The sequence below is a fragment of the Saimiri boliviensis genome, chromosome Y, assembly GCF_048565385.1.
Source record: "Saimiri boliviensis isolate mSaiBol1 chromosome Y, mSaiBol1.pri, whole genome shotgun sequence".
Lineage (NCBI taxonomy): Eukaryota > Metazoa > Chordata > Mammalia > Primates > Cebidae > Saimiri > Saimiri boliviensis.
In genome coordinates, this window is record NC_133471.1 from 13,541,019 (window position 1) to 13,552,746 (window position 11,728).

The following is an 11,728-nucleotide window of genomic DNA, read 5'->3' on the forward strand; positions in this document are numbered from 1 at the left end:
ATTAGCTGAGAGTAGTGGCAGGTGCTGTTATCCTAGCTACTCAGGTGGCTGAGGGAGAAGAATTGCTAAATCTGGGAGGCAGAAGTTGCAGTGAGCTAAGATTGCCACTGCACTCTAGCCAAGATGACGACATGAGACTCTGTGTCAAAAAATTAAAAATTAAAAATTATAAAAAGGTGTGCAGAATTTTAATCTACTAGGTGAAACATACCCTAAATTTAGTTAAAACTACACATCATAAAACTTGGATATTTCCACCTAATGAATCCACGATTCACTAATAGTGTGCAACAAATTTTACTTTAGAAGAGTAAAGTTTATTTATGTTAACTGGGTAACAACTAGACATGTTTAAAAATTAATTATTATCTCAGCATAAATTCTAACCATATGTTCAGTTTGGAAGAATAATCATGAGTGAAATATATATTGGAAATCGTTATTCTGAAGCATACATAAGTTATTTTAATTTAAAATTATGTATCTCTGAGGCATTTGTGCCACTATAAAGTCAGAGGCACCATCTCAGATGTTATCTGGGGGAGGGGAGCAGAGACTGACACTTACCTCAATTGATTCTGCATTCTAGAATGTAAAAATAAGAAAAACAAATATTATCACACATTTTTCTGTTACTTGAATCTAATAGAGCACCATTCTCACCTGATTTATGGTAGTCATAGATAAAAATTAGAGCTTTAAAGAAAAAATTAGTGCTCACTAGTCTGCTTTTAAATTTGGGCTTTTGTGTGCATAAAATAAGGATATTGGAGCAAATAAATTGTTTTACTGTTTATTTTAAATTTACAGTGTTTTAACAATTTCTTGATAATATTAAATAAAAGCTTAGATGTTTTCAATTCTCTCTACAAGCCTTAGCTATTATTGAAATTATTTTGGGCTATGAAGATGAATTAGGGCATCTTCAGCTAATTATGTATTCTGCTAAGCTCAGTTCTTGTGTTCTAAACAGAGAGACTGGTAATTAAAGCTCATCAGTTTTGTTTGAACATACGTTAACATGGATTTTATTCTGTCTGCTGAGGACCAGATTTTCTTCAGCATTTCATACTCTCTCGGCCTGTTCCAACTCCATCTTAATATTACAGCAAACAAGGGTCTTACACTTCTCCAGTATAACAGGATTACAGAAAGGAAGCCTCTTAGTTTGAATCATAACCTCTTGGGTGAAAGTTGCAGTCGAGAGTACCTGAGAGACCAGGCCTTTGGCACATGCCCCCTGTGCTGTCAGCTTTCACCCACCAATCAACATTTCATTAGCGGATGCTTCACCCATGATCCTTGGAAATGCAGCAGTAGCACAGCCATCTGGACTCTGTCCAATGGTCATATATGGGGTTTGAAACCAAGCCTTTTCATTAGCCCAAACCAAGTCACAAAGAGGTAGTATGGATGCACCTAGTCCAATGGCTGTGCCATTGACTGATACAGCAATAAGTTTTTTAAAATGAATAAACGTTTTCACAAAGTTCTTAATGGTGTCCACAATTTCAGTGTTCATTCTGTTTCTGTCATTCCTTAAATGTTTCACAATGTACCCAAAATCAAGACCACAGCAAAAGACACTGCCAGCTGTGCTGAACAACACAAGCTTGCTGTCATCCGCAGCAGCTCTTTTCAGAGCACTTATGATTTCTTTAATGACTTCTGTATTTAGTGCATTTTTCTCTGTTGATATAGTAGATAGCAATATCTGGGTGAATCCATGGTCTTTCTTGACAACAATGTCTCTGTATCTGTTGGCACTTTCTTTTAACCTGATGGTGAAATACATCCTCTTGATAAAAGGCTGGTCTTTTTCTAACATCAATAATCTCTGATTTTCCACCTCTCACTCTTGGAACAGATGTGTGCATGTTTGTTGTTCCAGTGGCTGTTGAAGGGTCCATTAATACCACTATACTTTCCTTGTTATCTGACTCTGTGGCCATGTAAGCAGTAACTGAGTCAGACATCTGAGACATTGGAGGTTGTGTTTGGGTCCTGTTTTCTATTTCAGCCCCTTCTGTGTCAGGATCTGATGAAATTCTGATGGGTTTCTCTGCTGCCACCTTGAACACCACCTTGTCCTCCTGGACTGGTGCAACAGGATCTAGTTTCTCAGGTTTCAGAAAGGACCTAACTGTGTTCTGGCCATTAACTGGGTTATGAGGTACAAGTGTCTTGATAGTTGAATTTTTCTGCTCCAAACTTTTTGGGTCAGGGAGAAGTGAAGCTGAGTTTTTTCTAATGTTCTGTCTGGCAGCACACAACTTGTTGTTTTTGGATTTGTGGTGTTTGCCAGTCAATGGCGTTTTAGGAGAGTTCTTAGAAAAGCTGGACATGGAAGTTCTGGAATTTCATTTCCTGACATTGTTTAAAGAAATTCTACTTGTTCTGGTCCGTGTCCATATTGTCTGTTTTTCAGTCTGTCATCTGCTAAAGTCACAAATACATTCTCTACAATTTGTGAGGTTCTGCTCTGGTTCCCAGGTGTCATCCTGTTTGTCATAACCTTTCCACCGAACCAAATACTCTGTCTTCCCTTTTCTGTTTTGTCTTTTGTCAACAATAGCTTCCACCTCAAACTCCTGGGAAGCCATGAAGAAACAGACAGAATTGGGCAGTTGCTGTGCCAACATTTTTTCAGTTGGGTCTCTTCACAGCCGCATTTTTCTGCCTTCAGTGCTTCACCTAGTGCTAGGTATGGATGAGCCTCTTCCACTTCATGGCCACTGGTGTAGTAAAAGTTGTGAGAAGAAGCAGTCAAAGAGCCTTACCCTCTTCACACTTACTCTTTGTTGGGACAGCTTGGACTTGGTCTTATGATGCCAAGATAGCTGGCTAGGTAGCTTCAGGTACATTTAGCTAAATCCACAGCTCCTACTCTTACATAGTGCACTAAGCTTTCTACCTGCCTGTTACTCTCTTTTGTCATTGCCATGAAAATTATACTGAACATTTTAAAGTTATATCATTTTTAAAGGTATACTAGCTTACCTGCAATAACATGAAAACACACACTTCTCTATATGTTGGCCCCCTTATTTTACTTATTCAGTTCTCAAAGTTTTATCTATAATTATTGTATGTCAAAACACATATAAAGTTTTAGTGATAACTTTTCATTAAATATATTAGTGTTTCAAATTATGCGTAGAACAGATTGTGAAGCTACACATTGTTAATTTTTTTTTGTTTTATAACTGTTTATATATTTGTCTTTATTTTAATTTTTATTTATTTATACTGCTATTTAGTGCCAGTTCATTTTACCCTAAAGTACCCCATAAGGCATTTCTTAAAGGGTCACCTACTAAAAAAAGGCCCCAGATTTCATTTGGGAATAACATGATTTCTCCCTCACTATTGATGAACAACTTCTTTCAACATAAGATTTCTGTTTGAAAGTTTTTCTTACATCACTTGAAATGTGCTAGTCTACTGCTTTGTGGTCTCTAAGTTTTCAGATTAAAAAAATATATTGATTAATTTTAAGAGTTGATTTTACATAATTGGTCATTTCTTTTGCTGCTTTGAAGAATCTCTTTGTTTTTGTTTTAAAAGGTGAAATTATCATGTAACCTTAAGTGTGTTTCTTTGAGTTTATCTCTCTTGAAGTTTGTTGAGCATTTGGGCGTTTATTAAATACTTGCCCAAATTTGTGTCATTTTTGACCACTGCTTTTTAAATACTCTTCCTGATTTCTTGTCTCTTCCTTTGAAACTCCAAAATGTGTAACTACGGCCACTTGACGGTTACCAATAGGTCTCTAGGCTGTGTTCACATTTCTTCATTGCTTTTTATTTTCTTTTTTTTATTTTTTTTATTTTATTTATTTATTTATTTATTTATTTATTTTTTAATTGCATTTTAGGTTTTGGGGTACATGTAATGAACATGCAAGATTGTTGCATAGGTACACACTTGGCAGTGTGCTTTGCTGCCTTCCGTCCCCTCACCTGTATCTGTCATTTCTCCCCATGCTATCTCTTCCCACCTCCCCACCTCCCGCCCCTCCCCCATTTCCCCCCAACAGACCCCGGTGTGTAGTGCTCCCCTCCCTGTGTCCATGTGTTCTCATTGTTCAACACCCGCCTATGAGCGAGAATATACGGTGTTTGATTTTCTGCTCTTGTGTCAGTTTGCTGAGAATGATGGTTTCCAGGTTCATCCATGTCCCTATAAAGGACGTGAACTCATCGTTTTTGATGGCTGCATAATATTCCATGGTGTATATGTACCACATTTTCCCTATCCAGTCTATCATCGTTGGGCATTTGGGTTGGTTCCAGGTCTTTGCTATTGTAAACAGTGCTGCAATGAACATTTGTGTGCACGTGTCCTTGTAGTAGAATGATTTATAATCCTTTGGATATATACCCAGTAATGGGATTGCTGGGTCAAATGGGATTTCTATTTTTAGGTCCTTGAGGAATCGCCACACTGTCTTCCACAATGGTTGAATTAATTTACATTCCCACCAACAGTGTAAAAGTGTTCCTATTTCTCCACATCCTCTCCAGCATCTGTTGTTTCCCGATTTTTTAATGATCGCCATTCTAACTGGTGTGAGATGGTATCTCAATGTGGTTTTGATTTGCATTTCTCTGATGACCAGTGATGATGAGCATTTTTTCATATGTTTGTTGGCCTCCTGTATGTCTTCTTTTGTAAAGTATCTGTTCATATCCTTCGCCCATTTTTGAATGGGCTTGTTTGTTTTTTTCTTGTAGATCTGCTTTAGTTCTTTGTAAATTCTGGATATCAGCCCCTTGTCAGATGGGTAGACTGCAAAAATTTTTTCCCATTCTGTTGGTTGCCGATTCACTCTACTGACTGTTTCTTTTGCCGTGCAGAAGCTGTGGAGTTTGATTAGGTCCCATTTGTCTATTTTGGCTTTTGTTGCCATTGCTTTTGGCGTTTTGGTCATGAAGTCCTTGCCTTCACCTATGTCCTGAATGGTTTTGCCTAGATTTTCTTCTAAGGTTTTTATGGTATTAGGTCTGATGTTTAAGTCTTTAATCCATCTGGAGTTAATTTTGGTGTAAGGTGTCAGGAAGGGGTCCTGTTTCTGCTTTCTGCACATGGCTAGCCAGTTTTCCCAACACCATTTATTAAACAGGGAGTCCTTTCCCCATTGCTTGTTTTTGTCAGGTTTGTCGAAGATCAGATGGTTGTGGGTATGTTGTATTTCCTGTGAGGCCTCTGTTCTGTTCCATTGGTCTATATCTCTGTTTTGGTACCAGTACCATGCTGTTTTGATTACTGTAGCCGATTATCTCGATTGATGCAGAGAAGGCTTTTGACAAAATTCAACAACCCTTTATGCTAAAAACCCTCAATAAACTAGGTATTGACGGAACGTATCTCAAAACAATAAAAGCTATTTACAACAAACCAACAGCCAATATCATACTGAATGGGCAAAAACTGGAAGCATTCCCTTTGAAATCTGGCACTAGACAAGGATGCCCTCTCTCACCACTCCTATTCAATATAGTACTGGAAGTTCTAGCCAGAGCAATCAGGCAAGAAAAAGAAATAAAGGGTATCCAAATTGGAAAGGAGGAAATCAAATTGTCTCTATTTGCAGATGACATGATTGTATATCTGGAAGACCCCATCATCTCAGCCCAAAATCTCCTGAAACTGATAAACAACTTCAGCAAAGTCTCAGGATACAAAATCAACGTGCAAAAATCACAAGCATTCCTATACACCAGTAATAGACTTCAAGAGAGCCAAATCAAGAACGAACTGCCATTCACAATTGCTACAAAGAGAATAAAGTACCTAGGAATACAACTAACAAGGAACGTAAAGGACCTCTTCAAGGAGAACTACAAGCCATTGCTCAACGAAATAAGAGAGGATACAAACAGATGGAGAAACATTCCATGTTCATGGTTAGGAAGAATCAACATCGTGAAAATGGCCATACTGCCCAAAGTAATTTACAGATTCAATGCTATTCCCATCAAGCTACCAATGACCTTCTTCACAGAACTGGAAAAAAACACCTTAAACTTCATATGGAACCAAAAGAGAGCCCGCATAGCCAAGTCAATTCTAAGCAAAAAGAACAAAGCGGGAGGCATCACACTACCGGACTTCAAACTAAACTACAAGGCTTTTTATTTTCTTACCTAATTATTTTAATTAATGGCATTCTTTAGGTTTGCTGATATTTTTATCTTCCCTCTCATCAAGCCTACTTTTAATTTTCTATAGTGAATATTTATTTCAGTAGTTTTACTTTTATCTATATGATTTTTAAAACATTATAATAATTTTACACCCTTTATTAATACTTATTTTGTCCATGATTTTTCTGTGCTTCTTTTATTTTATTATCTTTCTGTGAAGATTAATTTCAAAAATTATTTTTTAGTAAACCTGCCAATTGGGTTGTCTAGGAAAACCTTGTGTTTATTATTTTTTTTCTAGAAATAAGCTGTAGTTTTTTTTTTCTTTCATTTTTTGTTTTGTAATTTTATTAATGGTGAACAAGAGCATTTAAATTTTAAAATGCTGTTACTCTGAAAATCAGATTTTCTTTTTCTTTGTGGTTGGAAAGGGTTTTGTTTATTCATCATGTAGGCTCTTTCTGTACTGAAAATCAGTCCTACCAAATTTATTTTGGGTCTTTTTTAAGCCTGCACAGTTACGAGGTACATAGCATTATCATACAATTTATTTATACTTTCATTTATATGTATTTATTTTGAACTTTTTTTCTAACCACGTCTAACCTCCTAAGGAAAAAAAAAAAAAAAAAAAAAAAAAAAAAAAAAAAAAAAAAAAAAAACACAGGAAAAAATGTGTCCCGGGTCCTTAAATTATGTGCTGAAAGTTGCTTTAATAGAAGGAGGAAAAGTCTACACAATGTTTGGGAATGAAACAATGACTATTCATCTTTGTCGGGACCTCTGTATTTAAGAGCAGCATTCAGTGCATAAATCCTCCCGAGAGTTTTAAGTCAGAATCTTTTCTGTTTTTCTGGCTCTTTCAAGCTGCTTCCAAAGTATTTGCAATTAGCATGTCACAGCGATGGGTGATAACAAATAAATAGCTACTGTTAATCTGTGCTATGAAATGGATAAAATTTAATTGTTTACTATGGAAACTTTCTTTCTGAAGCTGTAAACCTTCAGATAACCTCTGGAATTCCAAAATAATTGCATTGTACTAATTTTGCCACTGGATCTATTGTTTAGTTGAAGAGAGACACATACAGTACTCTGTAGTCCACTGTCATGCCTTTTCCAGAAACTTGTATTATTTTACTTTTGGCCCCTGAGTATTTTCACCTAAAGTAAGACTAGCATAGAAACTATAAATGAATCATTCTTTTAATAATGCATTTGCACCAGTCTGTGCCTTTTTAAGCAAGAACACATTTAAAGTTATTACGAGTATAAAATTATTACATGTATAAAAGTAATTATGCTAATATTTACTTTCATGTTTACCATGTTTATTATCGTATTTGATCCTCACTTTCTATTTTGTTCATTTAAAATAATTGGTTATGTGCATAACACAACATGGTACTGGAACCAAAACAGAGACCTAGAAAAGCAACAGAACAGATACCTCAGAATGCCATACAACTAGAACCATCTGATCTTTGACAAACCAGACAAAAACAAGCAATAAAAAAAATGATTCCATATTTAATAAATGTTGTCTCAAAAACTGGTTAGCCATACCCAGAAAGTTTAAATGAGATCCCTTATTTACATAACATACAAAAATAACTCTAGATGGATGAAAGATTAAGCATGGAGCCTAAAACCATAAAAGCCTTAGGAGAAAACCTAGGCAATATTATGCAGTACACAGGCACGGGCAAGAACTTTATGATCAAACACAAAACGCAACAGCAACAAAAAGCCAAAATAGAAAAATGAGATCTAATTAAAATTAAGAACTTCTGCACAGTGAAAGAAAATATCAATAGAGTGAACGGGCAACCAACAGAATGTGAAAAGAGTTTTGCAATCTACCCATCTGACAAAAAACTTATATCCAGAGTCTATGGAGAACTTAAACAAATTTACAATAATAAAACAAACAGCCACATAACAAAAGTGGACAAAGGATATGATCAGACACTTTTCAAAAGAAAACATGTATGCAGTCAACAAACTGTAAACAATCTCATCATTACTGGTCATTAGAGAAATGCAAATCAAAACCACATTGAGATAGCACCTCACCCCTGTTAGAATAGTGATAATTAAAAAATCAACAGGCAAGAGATGCTGGAGAAGATGTGGAGACATAAAATGCTTTTACACTGTTGGTGGGGGTGTAAATTAGTTCAATCATTGTAGAAGACAGTGTGGCAATTTCTCAAGGATTCAGAAATAGAAATACAATTGGACCTAACAATACCGTTACTGGGTATGTACCCAAAGGTTCATAAATCATTTTATTATAAAGACACATGTACACATGTGTTGATCGTAGCAGTGAACCATCAAAAGTTCATGTCCTTTGCAAGGATGTGTATGGAACTGGAAACCATGATTCTCAGCAAACAGACACAACACAGCATATGCTCCCTCATAAGTGGGTGTTCAAAAATGAAAACACATGGAAACAGGGAGGGGAACATCACACACTGGGGCCAGCCAGTTTGGGGGATTATGAAAGGAATAGAAAGAACTGGGGAGATTGAGAAAGGATAGCACTATGAATATTACCTAATGCATATAAAGGGGAAGTGGATGCAGCAAACAACCACAATAGCATGTGTATTATTATGTAAAAAACCTGGATGAACTGTGAATGTACACCAGAACTTAAAGTATAATAAATTTTTCTTCAAAATTTTACATTTTAAATATTATATGCACTTATATTTAGGGTTTCAGTTATTGTTATAAACTTAAAAGAATCTACTTTGAATATTACTAACTTGTTTGAGTAATCTAAAGTTTAGAGTGAACACTATAAAGTATGCTGCTCTTGTACTTCCGCATTCTTCTGATTTCATATTACCGTCTCAGATTATATCTGTACACACTGAGTGTTCATTAATAGTTTACTTTGCATTGTCATAGAAATAGCATTTTTTAAGAGATGAGTTAGCCACAATTTCTTTTAGCTTTAACTTATCTAGTCATTCTTATTTTAAAAGCTATTTTATTTAGATATTTATTATTCAAATATTTTTGTTTTTTCTAGATATTTAGCCGGAAGTCACTTTGTAAGCAAATTATTGTATATTTGTTGTACATGAAACTAAAATATATTTCATAATAAGCAATTTTGCTTTAATTACTGTATGCAAAATTTGCAACCTCAATTAATAAAAAGCAAGCCAAAAAACTTTATAACATAACCACTGAAACCGAAAGCCGTCATGTAGTATTGCAAATTGAAAGCGTTCTCAATTTAAGTATTTTAAGCAACATTTTTAATTGACAAAATCATAAGTCTTATACACAAAATGAAGTTTTAAAAATAAAAAAAAAAAACTAATGGTTCATAAATAAAAATGAAAACAAAATTACAGGGCAGACAGCTTCGAACCATTAAAAAAAGAAAGTCAAATCAGTCAAATCAGTCTGGACACTAAAAATCAAGAGTTTATATCAACCAAGTAGACACTTAATAAAGAGAGACATAGTTAGCTTGTTTGTGTGTGAGTGGCTTACCATACCACTTCTCAGGGACAGATAAAGCCTTTAAAATTGAGATCTGCTATTGTCAACATGAGGGCCTGATTCCTGCTTCCAAAAAGAGCCAAGAAGCCCTGAGATCCTAACGTACTGTGTTTTTTCTAGTCTCTTTAAGAGATATGTGAAGTACTGGTGAAACGCATTTCTGTTTTACCTAACCTCAAACTAAACCTCAGTTGAAAATACTAGGAATTTGTCATAAATATTTTGCTGAGAACAAAAAGAATAGCTATTTTATACAAGACATAAACTATAAATAGGGGGAAAAGTGGAAGAGATCTATACTTGCAAAGATCAGAATATTTAAAAGCAGTTTGACATATTGCATAATTTAGAAAATAATGCACATGTTATGATACAAAACATACAAATATATATATATATACATACACATATATATGCGTATATATGTATATATATATATATGCGTGTATATATATACACGCATATATATACGCGTGTATATATATATACATGCGTGTATATATATATGCATTAATTCCATAGCGTCAATGTCACAAAAAACTGAAGGCTAAGACAGAATTATAAACAATTCCACTGAATTTTAAAGAGAGCATTAATACCGATCCAGTTTTTAAAAGTGATAGTTTTCACATTTTTCTTATTGAAAATGCTAATAAAATGCAAGGTAAGTATTTAATAATAAGAAACTCCTTAGAGAAATGAAGCAAATCTATAATTCAGAGTTAGCACATTATGACATTTTAACTATAGTTTTCTGAATAACAACAACAACAACAACAAAAATAAAATAAAAACAAGCCTATGACCAAAGTAAAGTAAATACAGGAACTGAATTTGTCCCAAGTTTTACAGGCAAAACATTTAAAACAACAGTTTTTCTTTGGGGGGGGTCTTTTTTTTCTATTTGCATTTTAGGTTTTGGGGTACATGTGAAGAACATGCAAGATTGCTGCATAGGTACACATATGGCAGTGTGGTTTGCTGCCTTCCTTCCCTATCACCTGTATCTGTCATTTCTCCCCATGCTCTCTCTTCCCACCTCCCCACCCCCATCCCTCCCCCATTTCCCCCCAACGAACCCCAGTGTGTAGTGCTCCCCTCCCTGTGTCCATGTGTTCTCATTGTTCAACACCCACCTATGAGTGAAACATGCGGTGTTTGATTTTCAGCTCTTGTGTCAGTTTGCTGAGAATGATGGTTTCCGGGTTCATCCATGTCCCTACAAAGGACAGGAACTCATCATTTTTGATGGCTGTGTAATATTCCATGGTGTATATGTACCACATTTTCCCTATCCAGTCTATCATCGATGGGCATTTGTGTTGGTTCCAGGTCTTTGCTATAGTAAAGAGTGCTGCAATGAACATTCGTGTGCATGTGTCCTTATAGTAGAAACAGTCAAAACAACAGTTTTAAGTAAACTTAAAGAAAAATGACAAAGGATGAAAAACAATATGAGAGCATCAGTGACAAAAACTGTAAAGGAAAATATATAAAATTTGAAATAAATAGCCCGATGACTGCAATAAAATCTAACAATATATAAGTTTAACATCAGATTTGAGAAGGTAAACATTCAGACAATCTGAAGAAATAAAAACTGAAATAACAGTCTCAGAATAAAGAAACAAATTATGTGAAAAAGTCTAACAAGTAAATAGAACACCATGAGGTATATCAATATATGCAATATGGGCATCTCATAAATAACAGAAAAGAAGAGGTAAAAAAGAATGTCTGAAAGGTAAAATGGCCAAAAATCTATGTTAATTAAAAACCTAAATTTACAAGTTGAAGAAAAGCAAAAAGCTTCAATCAGAATATAGTCAGTGAAAGAAACATCAAAAAACATTACAGTCAATCAAGAGCCAAAGAAAAGAATACTGTGAAAGAAGAAAGATATAAGCAACTTGTTATGCACAGTAATGTTATCCTTAAAATTAACAGATGACTGCTCAGTAAATACCACAGAAGACAGATGGTTGTAGAATATCAGAAAAAAAGCTATCAAACCTGACATCTGTAAGTGGCAAAATGATACTTAAGCA

General features: G+C 35.0%; 1 pseudogene; it reads right to left on the reverse strand.

The window, feature by feature from the left end:
• Positions 1-951: 951 nt before the first annotated feature.
• LOC141583077 (testis-specific chromodomain protein Y 1-like) lies at positions 952-2,603 on the reverse strand (annotated as a pseudogene).
• Between the last annotated feature and the right edge of the window lie 9,125 nt (positions 2,604-11,728).